Below are 27,205 nucleotides of genomic sequence, written 5' to 3'. Positions count from 1 at the left end.
TTCACTACAGGTAGTCTGTAGGCCCATCTCGATCAGCGACTGCTTACTCTGAACTCCTGGCGTTAGCCTTCTAAGTTAGCCCTTGCAGAGATGGGCCTTCTACTGAATACACCGGGTGATCAAACAGTCAGTATAAATTTGAAAACTTAATAATCCACGGGATAATGTAAATAGAAAGGTAAAAATTGACACACATTGTTGGAATGACATGGGGTTTCATTAGAACCTAAAAAGAAAACAAAGTTCACCAAATGTCTGACAGATCTCTTGCGCGCGTCGTTTGGTGATGATCGTGTGCTCAGCTGCCACTTTCGTCATGCTTGGCCTCCCAGGTCCCCAGACCTCAGTCCGTGCGATTATTGGCTTTGGGGTTACCTGATGTCTCTAGTGTATCATGATCGACCGACATCTCTAGGGATGCTGAAAGACAACATCCGACGCCAATGCCTCACCATAACCCTGGACATGCTTTACAGTTGTAAGTAGGCTGTTTATGTTCTCTTTAATGTAAGTAGGCTGTTTATGTTTTCTTTATGTAAGTAGGCTGTTTATGTTTTCTTATTGGCAACGTTACGTAGCGCTCTCTGTATGAAAATCACTGGCTGTGCTGTGTTTGTCTCTGGTTTTGTTCCATTGTGTGTAACTTTTGAAGCTTTTGCTGTGTATGTCTCTGATTTTGTTCCATTGTGTCTAACTTTTGCAGCTTTTGCTGTGTTTGTCTCTGATTTTGTTCCATTGTTTCTAACTTTTGAAAATTTTGTCCCATTTGTTGCATTAATTGTAATAACAATGCATTAGTGTCTGGAATCTGTTCCTCTACGCTTTTCGGCAGTGCATTTTCACCAGCAACATTCACATTTTGACAAGCAGAAAATGTGTCTTGACTCATTTGAGAAAACGGTGAGGACCCAAAACCTAAGTCTACAGTATTTGCAATATTGTGTTCTGTCATTTCGGATTCCTGAGGGGAGCTATTGCCGACCGATCGATCGATAATGCTTCCCTGTTGACTACCTGTTTGACTGTCTACACCATTATTTGCCGCCCGCTCCATTTCCCTATGCAAAATTACCAAATTACTACTTTCAACATTAGTTAATTCATTACTCTGTGGCGCTAACACACTGCTTTCGTCTTCACTGTCATTTCTCAGTTTACTTTGGAGCCTAGTATTACGTTTTTCACACGCCATTATTGTCACAATATTTCACACGACAACACAAAAAAAAAACACAATTTGAAGAGCAAAAATGAGAGAACACATTAACATAGAACTGAAAATAAATCTAGTTAATTGCAAGCGCAGCTGCGAAATACTTGGTGCAAATCTACATGCATGCCACAACTGTTTTACTGTGCAACAATGAAAAACCACAACTACCAAGGAAATTCTCTCTATAATTACGCGCTAGCAATAAACAAAAGCTACACTAAATACACAAACTACAAGAAAAAATCAGAAGATTCCAGTGAGGTATCCTAGGCTAAGGGTCGACATATGAAACGTCCCCTTAGAAAAATTATACAAGACTGTGCTTAAACTGACACACAATGTTTTTAGCGCAACGCAATCTGACTATCAAAGATCCCTGCAAAAGAATGGCCCTGAGTAACTTTAACCTATACCTTTCACAAATCACTTACCTCACAAAAATCTTCATTACTCGAACTACTGCAACACAGCGAGCGCCACTATTGCCAGCTAAATAAAAGATTCAAACTACGGAAGGCACTAACTACTGATAGGGATAGTTAGCAAATGAAAGATATTAATAGAGAACAAACAATGTATTTACCTTAATAGTCATAATATATATATAGCAGTTCATGACAAATTACAAAACTCCGCCATCTCTTTCCCCACATCCACCACTGCTGGCGGCTCACCTCCAACTGCGCAACGCTACGCGCTGTTCACATCCAGCTGCCCAACCATACAATGGCAGACAACAATGCAACCTAGCCACAGACTGCACACAGCACAGCCAGTGATTTTCATATAGAGCGCTACGTAACGTTGCCAATAAGAAAACATAAACAGCCTACTTACATAAAGAAAACATAAACAGCCTACTTACATAAAGAAAACATAAACAGCCTACTTACACAGTGCTGTGCACAACATTGTTCCTCGACTACAACTACTGTTGAGGAATGATGGTGGACGTATTGAGCGTTTCCTGTAAAGAACATCATCTTTGCTTTGTCTTACTTTGTTATGCTAATTATTGCTATTCTGATCAGATGAAGCGCCATCTGTCTGACATTTTTTTAACTTTTGTATTTTTTTTGTTCTAATAAAACCCCGTGTCATTCCAAGCATGTGTGTCAATTTATACCTCTCTATCTACATTATTCCATGATTTATTCAGTTTTCAAATTTATACTGACTTTTTGATCACCCGGTACAGTACAGATTCCGTAATTTGTTTGACGTTATCTATAACACAGTAGAGAGAGCACGTGGGTATTCAGATGTACAAATTGGAAATTTGTTGTAAGGTCTTATGGGACCAAACTGCTGAGGTCATCGGTCCCTAAGCTTACACACTACTTAACCTAAATTATCCTAAGGACAAACACACACACCCATGCCTGAGGGAGGACTCGAACCTCCGACTGGGGGAGCCACGCGGCCCGTGACAAGCCGCCTCAAACCATGCGGCTAACCGGTGCGGCTTGTACAGTTTAATTTCAAAGTACGAGGGTGAGTCAAATGAAAACCTTAAATATTTTTTGAATTATTATTTATTGTGCAGAAGTGGCACAAAGCTGTATCACTTTTCAACATAATCTCCCCCACGTTCAGTGCAAGTCCTCCAGCGCTTACAAAGTGCATAAATAGTTTTAGAAAGAAGTTCTTTTCGTAGTCCGCGCAACCACTCATGCACCGCGTGGCGTACCTCTTCAATCAAACGGAACTTCTTTCCTCCCATTGCGCGTTGAATGGTCCAAACATATGGAAATGACTTGGGGCATGATCTGGTGAGTGTGGTGGATGAGGAAGACACTCAGAATGCAGGCCTGTGATTGTTGCAACTGTTGTACGGGCAGTGTGGGGCCTTGCGTTGCCATGTTGCAGAAGGACACCTGCTGACAACAATCCACGTCGCTTTGATTTGATTGCATGCCGCAGATGATTTTTTAGGAGATCTGTGTATGATGCACTGGTGACAGTGGTCCCTCTAGGCATGTAATGCTCCAAAATGACGCCTTTTTCGTCCTAAAAGAGAGTCAGCATTTGCGCCGTGTACGGGGATAAAGCCGCTGGACAGAGCACGGCAAGGAAATGGTGTTCTCATATTAAGGAGGATCGTTTTGACATTAGTCTCTCCACGTCAAGGAAGACTTTCCAGGTCTGATGCAAATCGTTTAAACATATCAATTCACAATGATCCACGGCAGTGTACTCGACAAATGGTTCAAAATGGCTCTGAGCACTATGGGACTTAACATCTGAGGTCATCAGTGCCCTAGACTTAGAACTACTTAAACCTAACTAACATAAGGACATCACACACATCCATGCCCGAGGCAGGATTCGAACCTGCGACCGTAGCAGCAGCGCGGTTCCGGACTGAAGCGCCTAGAACTGCTCTGCCACAGCGGCCGGCCGATGGGTTATCAGCACCTGAGACAGTTCGAAAGGAGCTTCATTGTGGGTCTCCATTTGACCGTCTGATCGGGTCCTATAATTTCTAGATTTTTGGAGGCATTTGGATGTGGCAGTGGCTCTATGTTGGGCGGTGTGGGAACGTAAGGGCAGGCATACTAGGTGAACCACGAGCGACCATCCTTGTACTGTGCACGAAGCACATCGTACCACTTTCACACTCCACCTGCAGAACAAGAACTGCTGACGGACTCGTTGGAACAGTTTTTATCATCCCACACACCAGGTCAGAGACTATCAACTGTCGGAATGGGAAATTATCGCCCCATATTTAGGCTGTCGTTAATACTAAAAAAGACAAATGGCTGTGGTGACTGGGCCCATGGGATGTGGATAAATGGTGTCTCATTATGTATAGCGATGAGTCGCGGTTCTGCACTAACCCGGATTACCATCTTCAGCGAATATGGCGGCAATTTGAGGAGGTGGTCCCGTTCTTCCATGTTTCATTTTGCCATTCTTCAAGAGGACAATGCATCACACACACACACAGCATGGGTCTCTATGAGCTGCCTGCGTGATATCCAGATCTGCCCCAATACAACATATGGACATCAGCTTGGATGGTAAACTCGTTCCAGTGTCAGTATCAGGGATCAGGTACAACCATTTTAGGTAATCCGTCATGAAAGCAATGTGGACTGTGACCGGTCATAAACTAGTGGAAATAAGGAATTCCAACAGCTGTAGTTTTTACAAAATATATTAACTAACCGGCCAGTTTCGGTACAACATTAGTGTTATCACGCCCGTACGCAAACTGAATGGTACCATCCGACCATCGATGTATTAGGCCAAGTATCACCTATATTCACTGGTCCCTTGAATTTTTATTTACAGAAAATGTATGCACTCCAGCCATCTAACAGCTGTCAAAGTTGTTGTTGCACAGTCGGAGTGCACATACAGTGTAAATAGAAATCCGTGAGACCAGTGAAAGTTCTTGGTGCCAGTTCCAGCGTGCCAACGATTGGACATCACCACTCAGTTTGCATAGTGGCCTGAAGATGACACTAATGCAGTGTCGAAACTGTTCGCGTAGTTAATATACACTCCTGGAAATTGAAATAAGAACACCGTGAATTCATTGTCCCAGGAAGGGGAAACTTTATTGACACATTCCTGGGGTCAGATACATCACATGATCACACTGACAGAACCACAGGCACATAGACACAGGCAACAGAGCATGCACAATGTCGGCACTAGTACAGTGTATATCCACCTTTCGCACCAATGCAGGCTGCTATTCTCCCATGGAGACGATCGTAGAGATGCTGGATGTAGTCCTGTGGAACGGCTTGCCATGCCATTTCCACCTGGCGCCTCAGTTGGACCAGCGTTCGTGCTGGACGTGCAGACCGCGTGAGACGACGCTTCATCCAGTCCCAAACATGCTCAATGGGGGACAGATCCGGAGATCTTGCTGGCCTGGGTAGTTGACTTACACTTTCTAGAGCACGTTGGGTGGCACGGGATACATGCGGACGTGCATTGTCCTGTTGGAACAGCAAGTTCCCTTGCCGGTCTAGGAATGGTAGAACGATGGGTTCGATGACGGTTTGGATGTACCGTGCACTATTCAGTGTCCCCTCGACGATCACCAGTGGTGTACGGCCAGTGTAGGAGATCGCTCCCCACACCATGATGCCGGGTGTTGGCCCTGTGTGCCTCGGTCGTATGCAGTCCTGATTGTGGCGCTCACCTGCACGGCGCCAAACACGCATACGACCATCATTGGCACCAAGGCAGAAGTGACTCTCATCGCTGAAGACGACACGTCTCCATTCGTCCCTCCATTCACGCCTGTCGCGACACCACTGGAGGCGGGCTGCACGATGTTGGGGCGTGAGCGGAAGACGGCCTAACGGTGTGCGGGACCGTAGCCCAGCTTCATGGAGACGGTTGCGAATGGTCCTCGCCGATACCCCAGGAGCAACAGTGTCCCTAATTTGCTGGGAAGTGGCGGTGCGGTCCCCTACGGCACTGCGTAGGATCCTACGGTCTCGGCGTGCATCCGTGCGTCGCTGCGGTCCGGTCCCAGGTCGACGGGCACGTGCACCTTCCGCCGACCACTGGCGACAACATCGATGTACTGTGGAGACCTCACGCCCCACGTGTTGAGCAATTCGGCGGTACGTCCACCCGGCCTCCCGCATGGCCACTATACGCCCTCGCCCAAAGTCCGTCAACTGCACATACGGTTCACGTCCACGCTGTCGCGGCATGCTACCAGTGTTAAAGACTGCGATGGAACTCCGTATGCCACGGCAAACTGGCTGACACTGACGGCGGCGGTGCACAAATGCTGCGCAGCTAGCGCCATTCGACGGCCGACACCGCGGTTCCTGGTGTGTCCGCTGTGCCGTGCGTGTGATCATTGCTTGTACAGCCCTCTCGCAGTGTCCGGAGCAAGTATGGTGGGTCTGACACACCGGTGTCAATGTGTTCTTTTTTCCATTTCCAGGAGTGTATTTTATTAAGAGTATTTCTGTTTGTATTCCAGGCACAAATGTTGTTGGCCAACCTACTGAGGAGAGGATACAACGCCTTTATGACACCCTTACCAATCGAATCAGTGGATGCATCCATGTCAGAACATGGTACCGATAAAGAAGCTCATCCTGTAAGTTCTTTGTAACTGTGACTCATGACATTTATGTAATCACTAAGATCACATATCCTCTCAGTTAGTGAGGTTTTATTTCGCTTCCTCCTTCCCTTGCAGGTGTATCACTTCTTTTCTTAACCATTGTATTATAGTGCACGAATCACATCAGTAAATGGACGGCACTAATTACGCATAGCTGTAAAGTCCTATATCTACATCTGCTTCTAAACTCCGCAAACTACTGTTAAGTGCGTGCCAGAGATAATTTCTCATTTCACTAGCTACTAGAACTACTGACCACATACGGAGAACGGTTAGTTAGTTACGTGTTTCCATTAATCAATCTCACTGTAACCTTTATGACGTGGAAGGCGTCTAGTGCTTAAGAAACGCACACATGAATCAAGGTGTTTTTTCCTTTTTTTTCTTAAAAATTTTATTACCTACCCCATTCCCTTAAAAGGCACAAAATGCCTATATTACATGTGTAGGTTTATTTCTTCCTATTCAATACTTCATCTGTTGTATTGCAGCAGTTTTCAAGGAGATATGATTTCAGTTTACTTTTGAAACTGTTTCAACTGATAATTTATCTACAAGCTTTACGGCAATATATTTTACCCCTCTCTGTGCCAAAGCTATTGTAGTAGAGGACAGTGTAAGTCTTTCTTTCTTCTGGTATTATAATCATGAATGTCACTGTTGTTGTTAAACTGGTACATGTTGTTCAGAACAAATTTCATTACTCCGTAAATGTACTGTGAGTCTGTTGTAAGAATTCCTAACCATTTAAACAGATGCCTACAGGATGTGCGACTATGAATGTCACACATTGTTCTAACCACTTTCTTTTGAGCAGTCAATACTTTTTGCCTAAGTGTTGAGTTACCCCAAAATATTATTCTGTATGACATCAGAGAGTGAAAGTAAGCAAAGTATGTCAGCTTACTAATTTCTGTATTCTCAATATTGGCAATTATTCTGATTACAAAAGTTGCTGAACCAAGTCGCTTTAGGAGATCCAATATATGAATTTTCCAGTTAAGACTCTCAACTATAGGTACACGCAAAAACTCTGCCCTGGCTACTGTCTTCTGTTGATGTGTTATATTTATTGAAGGAATTGTACTCCTTGCAGCAGAAAATTGGATGTACTTTGTTTTTTCATAGTTCAGAGCAAACCCTTTCGCAGAATACCAATGAATAACTTTCCCAAAGACATTATATGTATAATTTTCTATTGGAGTTTATTTCACTGGATTGATAACGATGCTTGTATCATCGGGAAACAGTGTCAGTTTAGTTTCTTGTGTCAGATAAGAAAGGAGGTCGTTAACATATATCAAGAACAGAAGAGGACCCATGACTGAACCCCGTGGAACACAATGTAATTTCACGCCAGTTAGATAAAGTGGGAAACTTCGTTAAATCACTTAAGCTGTATAAAGAAACCTTTTGCTTCCTGTTCTGTAGATATGTCTTAAACCATTCATATGCTGTTCCATTCACACTGTAGATTTATAATTTCTGTAACACAATGCTGGAATGATTTTTTAAATTTCTTTATTGGCGGTATAAATAATCCTTGCGGTCCTTATGCGAGCGACATAGAACAGATAGTAATATCTGTTCTGGAAAGTTTAAAAGTAGGCTTTCATGGGATAGTACGCTTTTATCTTCGAATGTCTGCAAGTTCAGTTTTTTTGGCATCCACATGACACCGTCACATGCCTCAGAAAAACCTGTTCTCATTTCTCCTGCTTTTTTTTTATATGTTCAACATCTCCTGTTCCACAGTCTGGAGCAATATTGCAGGATGGGTGGTGACACTAGTGTTTTGTATGCAATCTCCTCTGTAGACTGATCGCAGTAGTCTAACAGTAAACCACAGTGTCTTATCTGCTTTACGTATGACTGAGCCCATGTGATTGTTCCTTTTAATATCGCTACGAACTGTGTCACCTGGGTATTTGTACGAGTAAACCGATTCCAGCCGTGACTCGTTGATATTATAATCATAAGATAATCCGTTTTTTCATATTGTGTAGTGCAGAATTTTACGTTTCTCAACATTTAAAGCAAGTTGCCAATCTTTGGATCAATTTGAAATCTTATTAATATCTGACTAAATGGTTATGCCGCTTCTTTCAGACACTACTTCATTATAGATAACTGCATAGTCTGCAAAAAAATCTGAGATTACTATCAATACTGTCCGCAATGTCGTTAATATACATCATGAACAATAAGGGTCCCATTATACTTCCATGGGGCACATCCAAACTTTCACACATGTCGATGAGGCTCCTTCCAAGATAACAAGCTATCTCTCCCCCACCAAGTAAATCTCAGTATAGTCTCGAGTCTCCTTGATACCCAATATGATGCTAAATTCTAAAATAAACGTGTTTGTGGTACTGAGTCAAATGCCTTGTTCAAGTCAAGAGGCACTGTATCTACTTTACTGCGTCGACCCATGACTTCCAGCACCTCTACATCTACATATACATATACGTATACGTGGTCACTCTGCAATTCACACTTAAGTGCCTGGCAGAGGGTTCATCGAACCGTTTTCATACTACTTTTCTACCATTCCACTCTCGAATGGCGCTTGGGAAAAAAGAATACCTAAATCTTTCCGTTCGAGCTCTGATTTCTCTTATTTTATTATGGTGATCATTTCTCCCTACGTAGGTGGGTCATGTGAGAAATACGTGAGTTGGGTTTCACAAGCTCGATCATTTCGTAATCCATTCTGGTTGGCATGAAGGAGGTCATTCTGTTCGACACTCCACATTACTTTTGGATATATTCTAAGATTCGTCAACAATTGGATGCCATGGATAATGGAGGGTAGTTTTGTGGATCGTTTCTGCTACCTTTCTTGTGCCTGTGCTTCTTTCTTCCAGCCACTGGGCACAGTTTTTTATCGAGGGATCTGCCGTATGTTATGGTTAAGAGAGGCGTTAACTTATCCGCAAATTCGATATAGAATCTGATAAGGATTCCATTAGACTATGCAGCTGTTTCTCAACACCATTGACACTAATTTCTGTGTCACTCACCCATGCAGTGGTACGAGAGTTAAATTCGCCCGTACTGTTGAATTAAAAAATGACCCATGGTCTAGGGGGCCGGCACGGTAGCTCAGCGTGTTCGGTCAGAGGGTTAGCTGCCCTCCGTAATAAAAAAAACTGAGTGAATGGCTCAATAACGAACTTCAACGGGCTTCAGGGGACGTCCGCCACGAACAATTGAAACGAACTATAACGAACAAAATGAACTACAAAAAAAAAAGGGGTAGCGTCTCTGATTCATACCCAAAATGTCATCGCTCCCGGGTTCGATCCCCACCACTGCCTAAATTTTGATAAATATTCAGCATTGGCGGCCGAAGACTTCCGGCATAAGAAGTCAGCCTCATTCTGCCAACGGCCTTGTCAAAGAGGGCGGAGGAGCAGATAGAGGTCCAGGGCACTCTCTTGTCCTAGGGGTGGGAAATTGCCCCTAAAGGCGGAAGAATCAGCAATGATCAACGACATGAGGATGCAGAAGGCAATGGAAACCACTGCATTAAAGGCACGTAACGTCTATGCACAGGACATGTGGCCTGTAATTGAAGAAGTATCATGATGATCTCTCCATTGGCAAAAGATTCCGGAATAGTCCCCCATTCGGATCTCCGGGTGGGGACTGCCAAGGGGGAGGTTACCATGAGAAAAAGATTGAATAATCAACGAAAGGATAACGTTCTACGAGTCGGGGCGAGGAATGTCAGAAGCTTGAACGTGGTAGGGAAACTAGAAAATCTGAAAAGGGAAATGCAAAGGTTCAATCTAGATATAGTAGAGGTCAGTGAAGTTAAGTGGAAGGAAGACAAGGGATTTCTGATCAGATGAGTATCGGGTAATATCAACAGCAGCAGAAAATGGTATAACAGGTGTAGGATTCGTTATGAATAGGAAGGTAGGACAGAGGGTGTGTTACTGTGAACAGTTCAGTGACCAAGTTGTTCTAATCATAATCGACAGCAGACCAACACCGACAACGATAGTTGAGGTATACATGCCGACGTCGCAAGCTGACGATGAACAGATAGAGAAAGTGTATGAGGATATCGAAAGGGTAATGCAGTATGTAAAGGGGGACGAAAATCTAATAGTTATGGGCGACTGGAATGCATTTGTAGGGGAGGGAGTAGAAGAAAAGGTTACAGGAGAATATGGGCTTGAGACAAGGAATGAAAGAGGAGAAAGACTAATTGAGTTCTGTAACAGGTTTCAGCTAGTAATAGCGAATACCCTGTTCAAGAGTCACAAGAGGAGGAGGTATACTTGGAAAAGGCCGGAAGATACGGGAAGATTTCAATTAGATTACATCATGGTCAGACACAGATTCCGAAATCAGATACTGGATTGTAAGGCGTACCCAGGAGCAGATATAGACTCAGATCACAATATAGTAGTGCTGAAGAGTAGGCTGAAGTTCAAGACATTAGTCAGGAAGAATCAATACGCAAAGAAGTGGGATACGGAAGTACTAAGGAATGACGAGATACGTTTGAAGTTCTCTAACGCTATAGATACAGCAATAAGGAATAGCGCAGTAGGCAGTACAGTTGAAGAAGAATGGACATCTCTAAAAAGGGCCATCACAGAAGTTGGGAAGGAAAACATAGGTACAAAGAAGGTAGCTGCGAAGAAACCATGGGTAACAGAAGAAATACTTCAGTTGATTGATAAAAGGAGGAAGTACAAACATGCTCCGGGAAAATCAGGAATACAGAAATACAAGTCGCTGAGAACTGAAATAAATAGGAAGTGCAGGGAAGCTAAGACGAAATGGCTGCAGTAAAAATGTGAAGACATCGAAAAAGATATGATTGTCGGAAGGACAGACTCAGCATACAGGAAACTCAAAACAACCTTTGGTGACATTAAAAGCAACGGTGGTAACATTAAGAGTGCAACGAGAATTCCACTGTTAAATGCAGAGGAGAGAGCAGATAGGTGGAAAGAATACATTGAAAGCCTCTATGAGCGTGAAGATTTGTCTCATGTGATAGAAGAAGAAACAGGAGTCGATTTAGAAGAGATAGGGGATCCAGTATTAGAATCGGAATTTAAAAGAGCTTTGGAGGACTTACGGTCAAATAAGGCAGAAGGGATAGATAACATTACATCATAATTTCTAAAATCATTGGGGGAAGTGGCAACAAAACGACTATTCACGTTGGTGTGTAGAATATATGAGTCTGGCGATATACCATCTGACTTTCGGAAAAGCATCATCCACACAATTCCGAAGACGGCAAGAGCCGACAAGTACGAGAATTATCGCACAGTCAGCTTAACAGCTCATGCATCGAAGCTGCTTACAAGAATAATATACAGAAGAATGGAAAAGAAAATTGAAAATGCGCTAGGTGACGATCAGTTTGGCTTTAGGAAAAGTAAAGGGACGAGAGAAGCAATTCTGACGTTACGGCTAATAATGGAAGCAAGGCTAAAGAATAATCAAGACACTTTCATAGGATTTGTCGACCTGGAAAAAGCGTTCGACAATATAAAATGGTGCAAGCTGTTCGAGATTCTGAAAAAAGTAGGGGTAAGCTATAGGGAGAGACGGGTCATATACAATATGTACAACAACCAAGAGGGAATAATAAGAGTGAACGATCAAGAACGAAATGCTCGTATTAAGAAGGGTGTAAGACAAGGCTGTAGCCTTTCGCCCCTACTCTTCAATCTGTACATCGAGGAAGCAATGATGGAAATAAAAGAAAGGTTTGGGAGTGGAATGAAAATACAAGGTGAAAGGATATCAATGATACGATTCGCTGATGACATTGCTATCCTGAGTGAAAGTGAAGAAGAATTAAATGATATGCTGATCGGAATGAACAGTCTAATGAGTACACAGTATGGTTTGAGAGTAAATCGGAGAAAGACGAAGGTAATGAGAAGTAGTAGAAATGAGAACAGCGAGAAACTTAACATCAGGATTGATGGTCACGAAGTCAATGAAGTTAAGGAATTCTGCTACCTAGGCAGTAAAATAACCAATGACGGACGGAGCAAGGAGGACATCAAAAGCAGAGGCGCTACGGCAAACAAGGCATTTGTGGACAAGAGAAGTCTACTAATATCAAATACCGGCCTTAATTTGAGGAAGAAATTTCTGAGGATGTACATCTGGAGTACAGCATTGTATGGTAGTGAAACATGGACTGTGGGAAACCCGGAACAGAAGAGAATCGAAGCATTTGCGATGTGGTGCTATAGACGAATGTTGAAAATAAGGTGGACTGATAAGGTAAGGAATGAGGATGTTCTACGCAGAATCGGAGAGGACAGGAATATGTGGAAAACACTGATAAGGAGAAGGGACAGGATGATAGGACATCTGCTAAGACATGAGGGAATGACTTCCATGGTACTAGAGGGAGCTGTAGAGGGCAAAAACTGTAGAGGAAGACAGAGATTGGAATACGTCAAGCAAATAATTGAGGACGTAGGTTGCAAGTGCTACTCTGAGATGAAGAGGTTAGCACAGCAAAGGAATTCGTGGCGGGCCGCATCAAACCAGTCAGTAGACTGATGGCAAAAAAAAACTCTTGTATTGCCTTTGTGAAGCAACTTTTTAAAAGGCAGTGCAGCATTTCGTCTTTTACTTTGCTCTTTGCTGCAGTCAGTTTCAGTTCCTATCTCGTCCGCGAGTGTCTAGGAAGTAACTTGTGAGACTAGCAGCCTTTAAATACGAGCAGAATTTCTTTAGGTTTTGTGAGAGATATTTCGATAAAATTATTTAAATATTGTCTGGCTTTCGCAAATAAAGGACAATTACAAAACAGCAATAACTGAAGAATACTTAAAGCAGGTTTATAGCTGCAGTTACCTGGCACATAGTTTTAAAAAAAAATGCGCTGCCTACAATTTGAAAGGGCTAAAAATTATCACAGGAATGTCTGACAGTCCGTAGCCCGTCAGATGGTACCGTCTTTGACCAATAATGGTAGGATCCCAGGTTCGATCCCAGACACTATTTAATCTCTGAATCAAAATCATCATGTTCCTATCACTATTTGATGACAAAGAAACAGAGCACATACGTGGTAAAAGAGAAATTGTTAAAGTACGTGAAAGGAGCTGAGAATTGTGTAATCTTGGAAGACTGCAACGCTATTATACACAAGGAAATGGAAGGTAGCCATATTGCACAATATGAGATAGGGAAAGGGAATGGGGAAGGAAGCTTCGACAGTTCTTCCTTATGTTTCAAATGTTTATAGCGCATACCGCTTTCTTAAACCGCGAGCAAAAAGTGTATACTTGGAAAAGACGAGAAGGTACAATGGATTATCCAGTGGACTTCACCTTTGTTAGATAAAAATCTAGAAATCAAACCCTGGACTGCAATGCTTACTCAGGTGCAGAGACGTAGTCAAATCGTGAATTTGTAGTGACTTATCAGAAACTTAGAAGTAAATAAAGTAATGAAAAGTTTTATTTAATGAAATGGAATGCTGAAAATTTAAGACATAACAAGCGAAGACTGTGGAGCATTAACCGATGATCCAAAAGAAGCGACGAGAATAGATCACTAGAAAATGCGTGGAGTACAATAAAGATGGAGATAAATAGGGCGGGACAAGACAGAGTAGGTATAGGGACAGTAGAGGCGAAAAAACCGTGGATAAATCAGGAAGTGCTCAAGCTTATGTTGGAAAAAAGAAAATACAGTAACGTTACGAGTGAGGTAAGAGTGCAGAAGTAGAGGTTGTTTGGAATGAAACTCACTGAAATGTGTACAGGCTAAATGGAATTGTAAGAAGAAATCGTGTAAACATGTAGATAAATTGAACGCAAATTTATAGAAGTAGTATGTGAAGGATTTTACCTAGAAAATGCAGATGGAAAGGTGTTCCATTATCCGATAAAAGGATAAAGTTTATGTCAAAAACATAAGTAATACAATAATATGGTCAGATTTAACAGTGAGTGATCTGAGCTGAAATAAATGAGAATGAGTCTGTTAAATACTGCCGGCCGGAATGGCCGAGCGGTTCTAGGCGCTACAGTCTGGAACCGCGTGACCGCTACGGTCGCAGGTTCGAATCCTGCCTCGGGCATGGGTGTGTGTGACGTCGTTAGGTTAGTTAGGTTTAAGTAGTTCTAAGTTCTAGGGGACTGATGACCTCAGAAGTTAAGTCCCATAGTGCTCAGAGCCATTTGAACCATTTTTTTGTTAAATACTGTATTTTCGGATGTACGGAACGCTGGACTCGGTGTAGGAACTAGGCTATTTGATTTGCTGTCAAGCTTCCATGAATCGTATGGTTTACCATTAGATTTCATGAAAAGGCCTGTCATCACATCGCTAAAGAAGATACATTCGTATTGATGTGAAAATTATCGTACGAGTAGTTGGACAGACCACGGAAGTATACTTACTGCTGACCGGAATTAATACCCAGAAGAACGGAGAGAAAAAGTAACATGTTCTTGTTTGGTTTGATTTAAGGAAAGGGAAAGGTACCAGAGGAACAGGTCTGACCATTGCGCATGTTAATGGAAGGCAAGGCCGGCCGGTGTGGCCGAGCGGTTCTAGGCGCTTCAGTCTGGAACCGCGCAACCGCTACGGTCGCTGGTTCGAATCCTGCCTCGGGCATGGATGTGTGTGATGTCCTTAGGTTAGTTAGGTTGAAGTAATTCTAAGTTCTAGGGGACTGATGACCTCAGATGTTAAGTCCCATAGTGCTCAGAGCCATTTGAACCATTTAGCCAATGGAAGGCAAACTGATGAAAAGTCTGGATACTAAGGGAAATCCTATAAATATGTAAGGTGTGACAAGATGTTCGCAATTCTTACAGGACTGAGACTGAAGGACGGAATGAACGATTTGTCTAGAACGCCTGCAAAACACTAATTGGGGAAATAAAACCGCAAGGTCAAAAAACAGAGGTTCGTGTTCAGAAGAGAGAAAGACACGGTCGCAGCTTATTACCATTGCTGCTCGACTGGTATGTCGAAGAAGCAACAAAAAAGGTGAGAGTAATGGCAGACAGGCAGTCTCGACGTGCGCTGGTTTGACAGGTGACTGACGGGACGCGGCGCGAGCGAGTCCCGGCAGAGACGAGCAAGCGTCGCGAGGAGGTGGCGGCTGGAGATAAAGAAAAAAAAGTTCAAATGTGTGTGAAATCTTACGGGACTTAACTGCTAAGGTCATCAGTCCCTAAGCTTACACACTACGTAACCTAAACTACCCTAAGGACAAACACACACACCCATGCCCGAGGGAGGACTCGAACCTCTGCCGGGACCAGCCGCACAGTCCATGACTGCAGCGCCAGAGACCCTTCGGCTAATCCCGCGCGGCGGCTGGAGGTTCATAGTGTCCCAGCAGACGACACTTCAGCCTCTGCTGTCGGTGGAATGAGAGTCCAGGAATTTAGCTGGCTGACAGGAGGGTAGCAGGTATCCTGGGGAGTTACTGTGAGTGTGTTTCCCCCGGCCATCTGGTTGTTAGCTGGCCACTTACGGTGTGAGTTGCCCGCAAGGTGTGGTGTCAGAGACCGGAAAATCATTTCACGGTCGTAGAGAATAAGTACAATCCAAACTAACAAAGTTACAAAGTAGACAATGAAATCAAGTGAGAGATAAAAACGAGACACGATAGTGCGTCTAAACGTTAATGATTAAGGGGCTCCAGGAAAGGCTCAAAATCATGAAAAGTTCAATTTTTACTTTTTTGCGTTTTCTGAATCTGCAGACTAATACATTTTAATAGATATATAATTTATTCAATTCCAAAGACTACAACTATTTTTAAATGTTTTTTGAAATGTGTTCTACATGGGCGTGACCCACTGTGGCGCTGTTAAACTGCTGTCAAATTGTGTTATTATTAACGTCCGTGTTCATCAGGTACATTTTAGTGATGTGAGACAAAGTATGTGTTGTGGCTAACCTGTGATGGTTCAATATATATCGCTGGTGTGATTGTCGATTGTTTCATGTTTATTTACTCTGTCGTTATCTCGAAAATATTCGTAATTAATTCTGTTTCTTGAGTCTCTGTTTTGTTGAAGTATAATAATGAGTAAAAGTAAAGTTATTAGAAATCCTCTGAAGGCTTTTAAGAAAAGGAGAAATGTTGGAAAGCCAAAGGTATGTGTTATTACTGTAAATAATAACATTCTAACATGGTACGAGCGATGCTTGCTTTAGACAACGAACGCCTTCGGGCTGCAGACAGGGCTGTAAAGAGTCTAGAAATACAAGCAAGAGTAAACAGGAGGAGGAACAAGAGGAAGCTGGAGGAGGAGTTTGCAGAGGATGAAGATAATCCATCCTATGGACCTGGAATGCACTAAAAAGTTAATCCAGTCTTTGTCGCTCGAATCCCAAAACTTTTATTTTCTCATACTAATTACATGTTTTCTAAGGATCTTCCAAACATATTTGTTTCAAACTTTCAGTAAATGTTACACAGTACCTTCTGCATAATTTAACACAGCCTTTTTCCAAAAAACTGTATATTTTTGAATATATAAATAAAAAATTGCAAACAAATGTTGTGAATTTTCATTACAATTGAAAAAAAATCATCTTTAATAACTGAACTAAAATTTTGTAAAATCCCTGTGTTAAGTTGTAGCCCATATTCCAATAAATAATCTGTAAAAAGTTCAACTTCGTACCTCAAATACTTTGTGAGGAAAGATGTAATTTATAAGCGTTATTTTAATATCGCAAGTATAAGGTGTTCCGGAGCCCCTTAATGAATATCGCCTCAGTTGTACTGTTACACATTTATTGAGTTACGACAGCTTTTCTTAATAAAACATCTTCAGTTTGCGAGCTGTGCTAGAGGCATGACACAAATTGTGTGGTTGTCCTGCGTAGTATTAAAGTACATCCAGACCATTTGTGTCATGGCCTTAGCACAACTCGGCAACTTTAAAATGTCCTGTGAACGAAACCAGTCTTAACACGAGAGAAGAGTAATAAAACAATTGAATTGCTTTTCATTAATCATTGGCATTATACTCCGCTCACCATAACAACAAACATCATGTACACATTACACTACGCATTCGTCCACCTTTGCTGGGGCCTCATTGGATTTCGTTCAACGTGGCGCAGAAGCCGATCTGTCTCGAGTACAGTCAAGTACGATAATGAGGATACGTTTTATGCTGTGCGTTACGCGTACATCGACTCGGCGATAGTACGGGGAAACAGTTTTACCGGCGCATATCCAGGGTGGTCCATTCATAGTGACCGGGCCAAATATCTCACGAAATAACCGTCAAACGAAAAAGTACAAAGAACGAAACTCGTCTAGCTTGAAGGGGGAAACCAGATGGTGCAATGGTTGACCCGCTAGGTGGCGCTGCCATACGTCAAACAGACGTCAACTGCGTTTCTTTAAATAGGAACCCCCATTTTTTATTATATATTCGTGTAGTACGTAAAGAAAAACTTACACTGTATTGTGGTGTCGGACTTAACACTTCTGACGCTGTTTTTATCAAGATATCAAAGCGTGTTTGATAATTTTTGTTTCTAAACGAGAACCATTTGGTATGTAGGACATTGTTTACACCAGTAACCATTATCCTGCCACCAATTAACAATTACTGGGAGTTAACAGAACGCAATTTACAGGGTAACGCAACAGGTGTATGGCCGTCTCTTAGACACAGACATAGCCAACAAACGTTAAATTGGTCACCCACTTAGTAGAGCCATCGACTTGCCAGCGTCGGTGCAGTCATATAGATCGCGATGGAGTGACAGAAAACTTCGAATGAGGAATAAAAGGTAAAGGGCAAAAGACGATGATCGTGAACTTCGCAAACGCAGCCCTTATGTATGTATGGGAGAGCGAGAAGACCGGCTGAAAAGTTCAAAAAATGGCTCTGACCACTATGGGACTCAACTTCTGAGGTCATCAGTCCCCTAGAACTTGGAACTACTTAAACCTAACTAACCTAAGGACATCACACACATCCATGCCGGAGGCAGGATTCAAACCTGCGACCTTAGCGGTAGCGCGGATCCAGACTGTAGCGCCTAGAACCGCTCGGCCACCCCGGCCGGCCCGGCTGAAAGGTATGGGCAGCATAAACAGCACGGAGTAAGCCTTAAATATAAACGACTCGCACTAGAATCTTGCAACAAATACCACTGACATTCTAATTTACTCTATTCTTAGTATGTTAAGGACAGTAGGCATTGTTCCATTTAAAATAGTGCATATTTGAATAAAAAATACACTTTCTAAGTATTGTAACAATCTGTTTATTTGCTGAAAATACGAACCGCTGACTACTAATCCATTCTTTGAAAGGCAGGCTTCAATAGCACTTTCCATTCCCCCCAATATTTGGGGTACAACCTTTAGGTGATTTACCCTGTATAACTGAATAATCAAGAAGTACTAAAAAGAAAAGGCGTGGTATGATCCTGATCTGGAAAGGGGCAAATTAGTTTGACATCAACTGTTAAGGCATTGAAGAATAGTTACTTTGAGGCAGGAAAATGTAGTAAATGGAAAATAAAATAGGGGCGAACCAAGCATCGTAGCAATCAATAGTCTGATAACACAGGAGAGACCAACGAAAGAGCGTGTCTGAGAGTAGGGAGGGAACGCAGTTTCTGCTGTGACGAGAGAGAGAGAGAGAGAGAGAGAGAGAGAGAGAGAGAGGTGCCAGCGATAAAGTGAATTTGTTGGCTGGCTGAAAGTTGCCGATTAATCCTGCGAAACCGGTAGATTTTAATAAAGAGAATTGTAGTATACTAAATACAGACGGCAAGAGCTGACAAGTGCGAGAATTATCGCACAATCAGCTTAACAGCTCATGCATCGAAGCTGCTTACAAGAATAATATACAGAAGAATGGAAAAGAAAATTGAGAATGCGCTAGGTGACGATCAGTTTGGCTTTAGGAAAAGTAAAGGGACGAGAGAGGCAATTCTGACGTTACGGCTAATAATGGAAGCAAGGCTAAAGAAAAATCAAGACACTTTCATGGGATTTGTCGACCTGGAAAAAGCGTTCGACAATATAAAATGGTGCAAGCTGTTCGAGATTCTGAAAAAAGTAGAGGCAAGCTATAGGGAGAGACGGGTCATATACAATATGTACAACAACCAAGAGAGAATAATAAGAGTGGACGATCAAGAACGAAATGCTCGTATTAAGAAGGGTGTAAGACAAGGCTGTAGCCTTTCGCCCCTACTCTTCAATCTGTACATCGAGGAATAAAAGAAAGGTTTGGGAGTGGAATTAAAATACAAGGTGAAAGGATATCAATGATACGATTCGCTGATGACATTGCTATTCTGAGTGAAAGTGAAGAATTAAATGATCTGCTGAACGGAATGAACAGTCTAATGAGTACACAGAATGGTTTGAGAGTAAATCGGAGAAAGACGAAGGTAATGAGAAGTAGTAGAAATGAGAACAGCGAGAAACTTAACATCAGGATTGATGGTCAACCAATGAAGTTAAGGAATTCTGCTACCTAGGCAGTAAAATAACCAATGACGGACGGAGCAAGTAGGACATCAAAAGCAGACTCGCTATGGCAAGAAAGGCATTTCTGGCCAAGAGAAGTCTACTAATATCAAATACCGGCCTTAATTTGAGGAAGAAATTTCTGAGGATGTACGTCTGGAGTAGAGCATTGTATGGAAGTGAAACATGGACTGTGGGAAAAGCGGAACAGAAGAGAATCGAAGCATTTGAGACGTGGTGCTATAGACGAATGTTGAAAATTAGGTGGACTGATAAGGTAAGGAATGAGGAGGTTCTACGCAGAATTCGGAGAGGAAAGGAATATGTGGAAAACACTGATAAGGAGAAGGGGCAGGCTGATAGGACATCTGCTACGACATGAGGGAATGACTTCCATGGTACTAGAGGGAGCTGTAGAGGGCAAAAACTGTAGAGGAAGACAGAGATTGGAATACGTCAAGCAAATAACTGAGGACGTAGGTTGCAAGTGCTACTCTGAGATGGAGGTTAGCACAGGAAAGGAATTCGTGACGGGCCGCATCAAACCAGTCAGTGGACTGATGATAAAAAAAAAGAATACTCTGTTCGCTGCGATTTTAGTTGAGTGTAAAGGATATTTGAGTCTGCAAGCTTTCACCAGCAACCATGGTCTTCTTAGTAATGTTAAACATTTTCGTTCACAGTTTAGTTCCCACAATGAACGTAAGGACAACATAACGCCCAGTCCCCGAGAGGAAGAAATCTCCGACCCGGCCAGGAATCAAAGCCGTGCCCCTTCGGTTAGCAATCTGCCGCGCGGTATTACCTTGTTGCAACGTAAGTCGTTTTTGTTACTTGTAATACCTGTGCGCTCTCTGTAGTTTTTCAAGAATGTTGAGATTCTTGGTGTCAGCAACCTCTGGTTGCTCTCTAAGAAGGTACTGTGTGTCACTTTCCTCCATTTTCTCACAGTTTAACAGTAGCTGTCATTGGGAATGGCGATTGGTCTCCCGTTTCTGGGCAAAGGGCTCTCTCCAATCTCACTGTCCCTGGTCACGACTGCAAAACTCACCTCACCGTCCACCCCTTCATCTTTCCCTTCTCTGTTCTCTTTCTGTGTGCGCCAGCTGTGACGCAGATTTTCTCAATCAGGCATCTGTTCTTGTCACGGTGTATTCCGATTTGTATGGACAGAATCAGAGTCGCAGATAATGCACTACCAGCAGGACTACGGTTTCCAACGAACGGAACGAGTGGTCCAGGGTCGTGTGTTGGCTGTCCCAGCGCCTAAGGTTGCGCCTGAGGTCGATGAAAAAGCACACTGACCAAAGCAAGGCCAAGGGAACACGTCAGAGGTGAGTGGAAACGGAACCGTAGAATGCAAAGCTGGGCAGCGATTACGGGGAGCTGGGCGGATGCGAGTGACCACTCCGTGCTTTGTGCCCAGTCAGCGGTGTCTGACTCACTTCTGAAGGCCTCTGCGATTCCGGGAGGGACTCTCGCACCTCAGCAGTGACTTACGGTGCTCTGGAGTCGCAGCTGCCGCAACCTGAAACAGGCGATACCGGGACTTGTAAACAGGGCCCCACAGGTTTTTTTTCCCAATTCAACCGCTTTAGGTTCGCGCCCATTTAGCTGTCTCAATAACAGCAAGACGCTCCTACAATCTAATGAACACTATTTTCCTGTCATTTACGACGATGGGAACGTAAGGACAACATAACGCCCAGTCCCCGAGAGGAAGAACTCTCCGACCCGGCCAGGAATCGAAGCCGTGCCCCTTCGGTTAGCAATCCGCCGCGCTGACCTCACAGCTTCCAGCGTGGACGTCCGCTAAGTAAAATATAAAGGGAGACAAAGCTTGACATTTGGGCGGACAAACACGTGGCCCACTTCGACGCATCTAGCTTTTCCCGACTGTTGCGCAGATACGGTCTCGAATGCGAAATTATAAATGAGCTGTATTGATAAAAGCACAGTTCCTCCGCAGTCTTCACTTGTACATCTTCCACGAACTGCACCTCTTCCACTCGCAGGATTTATAAGCACCTCCGACCTGTTGGTCTGGAATAGCCATGAGGGTTTGTGCAAAATTCGACTGTCGCGTGTTACAATATGATTTTGTTCATGCGAATAGTACACGATACGGTACAACTATCTAACGATAGTCGGTAGGTGTTTTTAATTGAGAACTAACAATTAAGCCGATTTTATTTTCATCGCAAACGGAAAAAAAGTTGCAGAATGTAGCTCTCGGAGTAGATTTTCTCTTACTAACACCCTTCTGCAACCGCTAGAAGGATGTAACAGGGATTGTAGAACACCCAGTATACAGTGCAATAGTGATTCGAGGGAAATACACACACGTCAAAACAAGTTTTGTTCACGTCATTTCCGAGAGTTCCTGAACCCATACAGAGAACTGGAATGGAGATCAGCGTAAACAACATTTCCGCTCTTTTCATTCCTCATGAAAACAGCTCATTGCCTGTTATACCACCATACAGCGAGACCTTCAGAGGTGGTGGTCCAGATTGCTGTACACACCGGTACCTCTAAAACCAAGTAGCACGTCGTTTTGCTCTGATGCATGGTTGTATTCGTTGTGGCATACTATCCACAACTTCATCAAGGCATTGTTGGTCCAGTTGTCCCACTCCTCAATGGCGATTCGGCGTAGATTCCTCAGAGTGGTTGGTGGGTTACGTCGTCCATAAACCACCTTCTCAATCTATCCCAGGCATATTCGATAGGGCTCATGTCTGGAGAACATGCTGGACACTCTAGTCGAGCGATGTCGTTGTCATGAAAGAAGTCATTCACAAGATGTGCATGAAGGGGGTGCGAATTTTCGCCCACGAAGACGAATGCCTCGCCAATATGCTGCCGATATGGTTGCACTACCGGTCGGAGCATGGCATTCACGTATCGTGCAGCTGTTACGGCGCCTTCCATGACCAGCAGCGGCGTACGTCGGCCCACATAATGCCACCTCAAAACAACAGGGAACCTCTATCTTGCTCCACTCACTGGACAGTGTATGCAAGGCTTTCAGACTGACCGCTTTGCCCCTGGTTCAAGTCATATGCGACATTCATCGGTGAAGAGAACGTGATGCCAATCACGAGCGGTCCATTCGGCATGTTGCTGGGCCCATCTGTACCACGCTGCATAGTGTCGTAGTTGCAAAGATGGACCTCGCCATGGACGTCGGGAGTGAATTTGCACATCATGCAGCGTATTGCACACAGTTTGAGTCTTAACACGACATCCCTTGGCTGCACGAAAAGCATTATTCAACATGGTTGCTGCCAGGGTTCCTCCGAGCCATAATCCGTAGGTAGCGGTCATCCACTGCAGAAGTAGCCCTCGGGCGCCCTGAACGAGGCATGTCATCGACAGTTCCTGTCTCTCTGTATCTCCTCCATGTTCGTACAACATCGCTTTGGTTCACTCCGAAACGTCTGCACACTTGTCTTGTTGAGAGCCCTTCCTGGCACAAAGTAACAATGTGGACGCCATCCAACCGCGGTATTGACTGACTGTGCATGCTTGAACTACAGACGCCACGAGCTGTGTACCTCCTTCCTGTGGAATGACTGGAACTGATCGGCTGTCGGCCCCCTCCGTCTAATAAGGCACCGCTCATGCATGGTCGTTTACATCTTTGGGAGGGTTTAGTTACATCTCTGAACAGTCAAAGGACTGTGTCTGTGATAAAATATCCACAGTCAACGTCTATCTTCAGGAGTTCGGGGAACCGGGGTGATGCAACACTTTTTTTGATGTGTATACATTGCGGTACCTGTGGTCGAGGAATAGCGTCTTTGATTCATAATCAAAACGTCTTCGGTCCTGGGTTCGATCCCCGCCACTGCCTAAATTTTGATAAATAATCAGCATTGGCGGCCGAAGACTTCCGGCATAAGAAGTCAGCCTCATTCTGCGAACGGCCTTGTCAAAGAGGGCGGAGGAGCGGATAGAGGTTCAGGACACTCTCTTGTCCTAGGGGTGGGAAATTGCCCCTAAAGGCGGAAGAATCAGCAATGATCAACGACATGAGGATGCAGAAGGCAATGGAAACCACTGCGTTAAAGACACGTAACGTGTATCCACAGGACATGTGGCCTGTAATTGAAGAAGTGTCATGATGATCTCTCCATTGGCAAAAGATTCCGGAACAGTCCCCCATTCGGATCTCCGGGAGGGGACTGCCAAGGGGGAGGTTACCATGAGAAAAAGATTGAATAATCAACGAAAGGATAACGTTCTACGAGCCGGGGCGTGGAATGTCAGAAGCTTGAACGTGGCAGGGAAAATAAAAATCTGAAAAGGGAAATGCAAAGGCTTAATCTACATATAGTAGGGCTCAGTGAAGTGAAGTGGAAGAAGACAAGGATTTCTGGTCAGATGAGTATCGGGTAATATCAACAGCAGCAGAAAATGGTATAACAGGTGTACGATTCGTTATGAATAGGAAGGTAGGGCAGAGGGTGTGTTACTGTGAACAGTTCAGTGACCGGGTTGTTCTAATCATAATCGACAGCAGACCAACACCGACAACGATAGTTCAGGTATACATGCCGACGTCGCAAGCTGAAGATGAACAGATAGAGAAAGTGTACGAGGATATCTAAAGGGTAATGCAGTATGTAAAGAGGGACGAAAATCTAATAGTCCTGGGCGACTGGAATGCAGTTGTAGGAGAGGGAGTAGAAGAAAAGGTTACAGGAGAATATGGGCTTGGGACAAGGAATGAGAGAGGAGAAGGACTAATTGAGTCCTGTAACAAGTTTCAGCTAGTAATAGCGAATACCCTGTTCAAGAATCACAAGACGAGTAGGTATACATGGAAAAGGCCAGGAGATACGAGAAGATTTGAATTAGATTACATCATTGTCAGACAGAGATTCCGAAATCAGATACTGGACTGTAAGGCGTACCCAGGAGCAGATATAGACTCAGATCACAATATAGTAGTGATGAAGAGTAGGCTGAAGTTCAAGACATTAGTGAGGAAGAATCAATACGCAAAGAAGTGGGATACGAAAGTACTAAGGAATGACGACATACGTTTGAAGTTCTCTAACGCTATAGATACAGCAATAAGGAATAGCGCAGTAGGCAGTACAGTTGAAGAGGAATGGACATCTCTAAAAAGGGCCATCACAGAAGTTGGGAAGGAAAACATAGGTACAAAGAAGGTAGCTGCGAAGAAACCATGGGTAACAGAAGAAATACTTCAGTTGATTGGTGAACGGAGGAAGTACAAACATGCTCCGGTAAAATCAGGAATACAGAAATACAAGTCGCTGAGGACTGGAATAAATAGGAAGTGCAGGGAAACTAAGACGAAAGACGAAATGGCTGCACTAAAAATGTGAAGACATCGAAAAAGATATGATTGTCGGAAGGACAGACTCAGCATACGGTAAAGTCAAAACAACCTTTGGTGACATTAAAAACAACGGTGGTAGCATTAAGAGTCCAACGGGAATTCCACTGTTAAATGCAGCGGAGAGAGCAGATAGGTGGAAAGGATACATTAAAAGCCTCTATGAGGGTGAAGATTTGTCTGATGTGATAGAAGAAGAAACAGGAGTCGATTTAGAAGAAATAGGGGATCCAGTATTAGAATCGGAATTTAAAAGACCTTTGGAGGACTTACGGTCAAATATGGCAGAAGGGATAGATAACATTACATCATAATTTCTAAAATCATTGGGGGAAGTGGCAAAAAAACGACTATTCACGTTGGTGTGTAGAATATATGAGTGGCGATATACCATCTGACTTTCGGAAAAGCATCATCCACACAATTCCGAAGACGGCAAGAGCTGACAAGTGCGAGATTTATCGCACAATCAGCTTAATAGCTTATGCATCGAAACTGCTTACAAGAATAATATACAGAAGAATGGAAAAGAAAATTGAGAATGCGCTAGGTGACGATCAGTTTGGCTTTAGGAAAAGTAAAGGGACGAGAGAGGCAATTCTGACGTTACGCCTAATAATGGAAGCAAGGCTAAAGAATAATCAAGACACTTTCATAGGATTTGTCGACCTGGAAAAAGCGTTCGACAATATAAAATGGTGCAAGCTGTTCGAGATTCTGAAAGAAGTACGGGTAAGCTATAGGGAGAGACGAGTCATATACAATATGTACAGCAACCAAGAGGGAATAATAAGAGTGGACGATCAAGAACGAAATGCTCGTATTAAGAAGGGTGTAGGACAAGGCTGTAGCTTTTCGCCCCTACTCTTCAATCTGTACATCGAGGAAGCAATGACGGAAATAAAAGAAATGTTTTGGAGTGGAATTAAAATACAAGGTGAAAGGATATCAATGATACGATTCGCTGATGACATTGCTATCCTGAATGAAAGTCAAGAAGAATTAAATGATCTGCTGAATGGAATAAACAGTCTAATGAGTACACAGTATGGTTTCAGAGTAAATCGGAGAAAGACGTAGGTAATGAGAAGGTAATGAGAAGTAGTAGAAATGAGAACAGCGAGAAATTTAACATCAAATACCGGCCTTAAGTTGAGGAAGAAATTTCTGAGGATGTGTGTCTGGAGTACAGCATTGTATGGTAGTGAAACATGGACTGTGGGAAAACCGGAACGGAAGAGAATGGAAGCATTTGAGATGTGGTGCTATAGACGAATGTTGAAAATTAGGTGAACTGATAAGGTAGGGAATGAGGAGGTTCTACGCAGAATCGGAGAGGAAAGTAATATGTGGAAAACACTGGTAAGGAGAAGGGACAGGATGATAGGACATCTGCTAAGACATGAGGGAATGACTTCCATGGTACTAGAGGGAGCTGTAGAGGGCAAAAACTGTAGAGGAAGATAGAGATTGGAATACGTCAAGCAAATAATTGAGGACGTAGGTTGCAAGTGCTACTCTGAGATGAAGAGGTTAGCACAGGAAAGGAATTCGTGGCGGGCCGCGTCAAACCAGTCAGTAGACTGATGACCAAAAAAAAAAAACATTGCGGTAACAAAGGCCATGGGATACACCCCAATATCTCGCCAGACCACCTTTTGCCCTGCGTGGCATGGACTCAACAAGTTGTTGCAAGTTCCCTGCAGAAACATAGAGCCATGCTGCCTCCATAGTCATCCACAATTGCGATAGTGTTGCCGGTGTAAGATACTCTGGACAAACTGACCTTCCGTTTAAGTACCATATATGTTCGCTGGAATCCACATCGAGTGATCTGGACGGCCAAATCGTTCGTACGAATTGTCGAGAATCTTCTTCAAACCAATCGCGAACAACTGTGACCTGGTTACACAGCGCATTGTCATCGGTAAGAAATTCCACCATTGTCAGCGAACATGAAGTCCATGACTGGCTGTAAATGTTGCCCAAGTAGCCAAACATAACGATTCTCAGTCA

This window comes from Schistocerca cancellata, chromosome 3 (genome assembly GCF_023864275.1).
Source record: "Schistocerca cancellata isolate TAMUIC-IGC-003103 chromosome 3, iqSchCanc2.1, whole genome shotgun sequence".
NCBI classification, from domain to species: domain Eukaryota; kingdom Metazoa; phylum Arthropoda; class Insecta; order Orthoptera; family Acrididae; genus Schistocerca; species Schistocerca cancellata.
Note: the sequence above shows the minus strand (reverse complement) of the source record.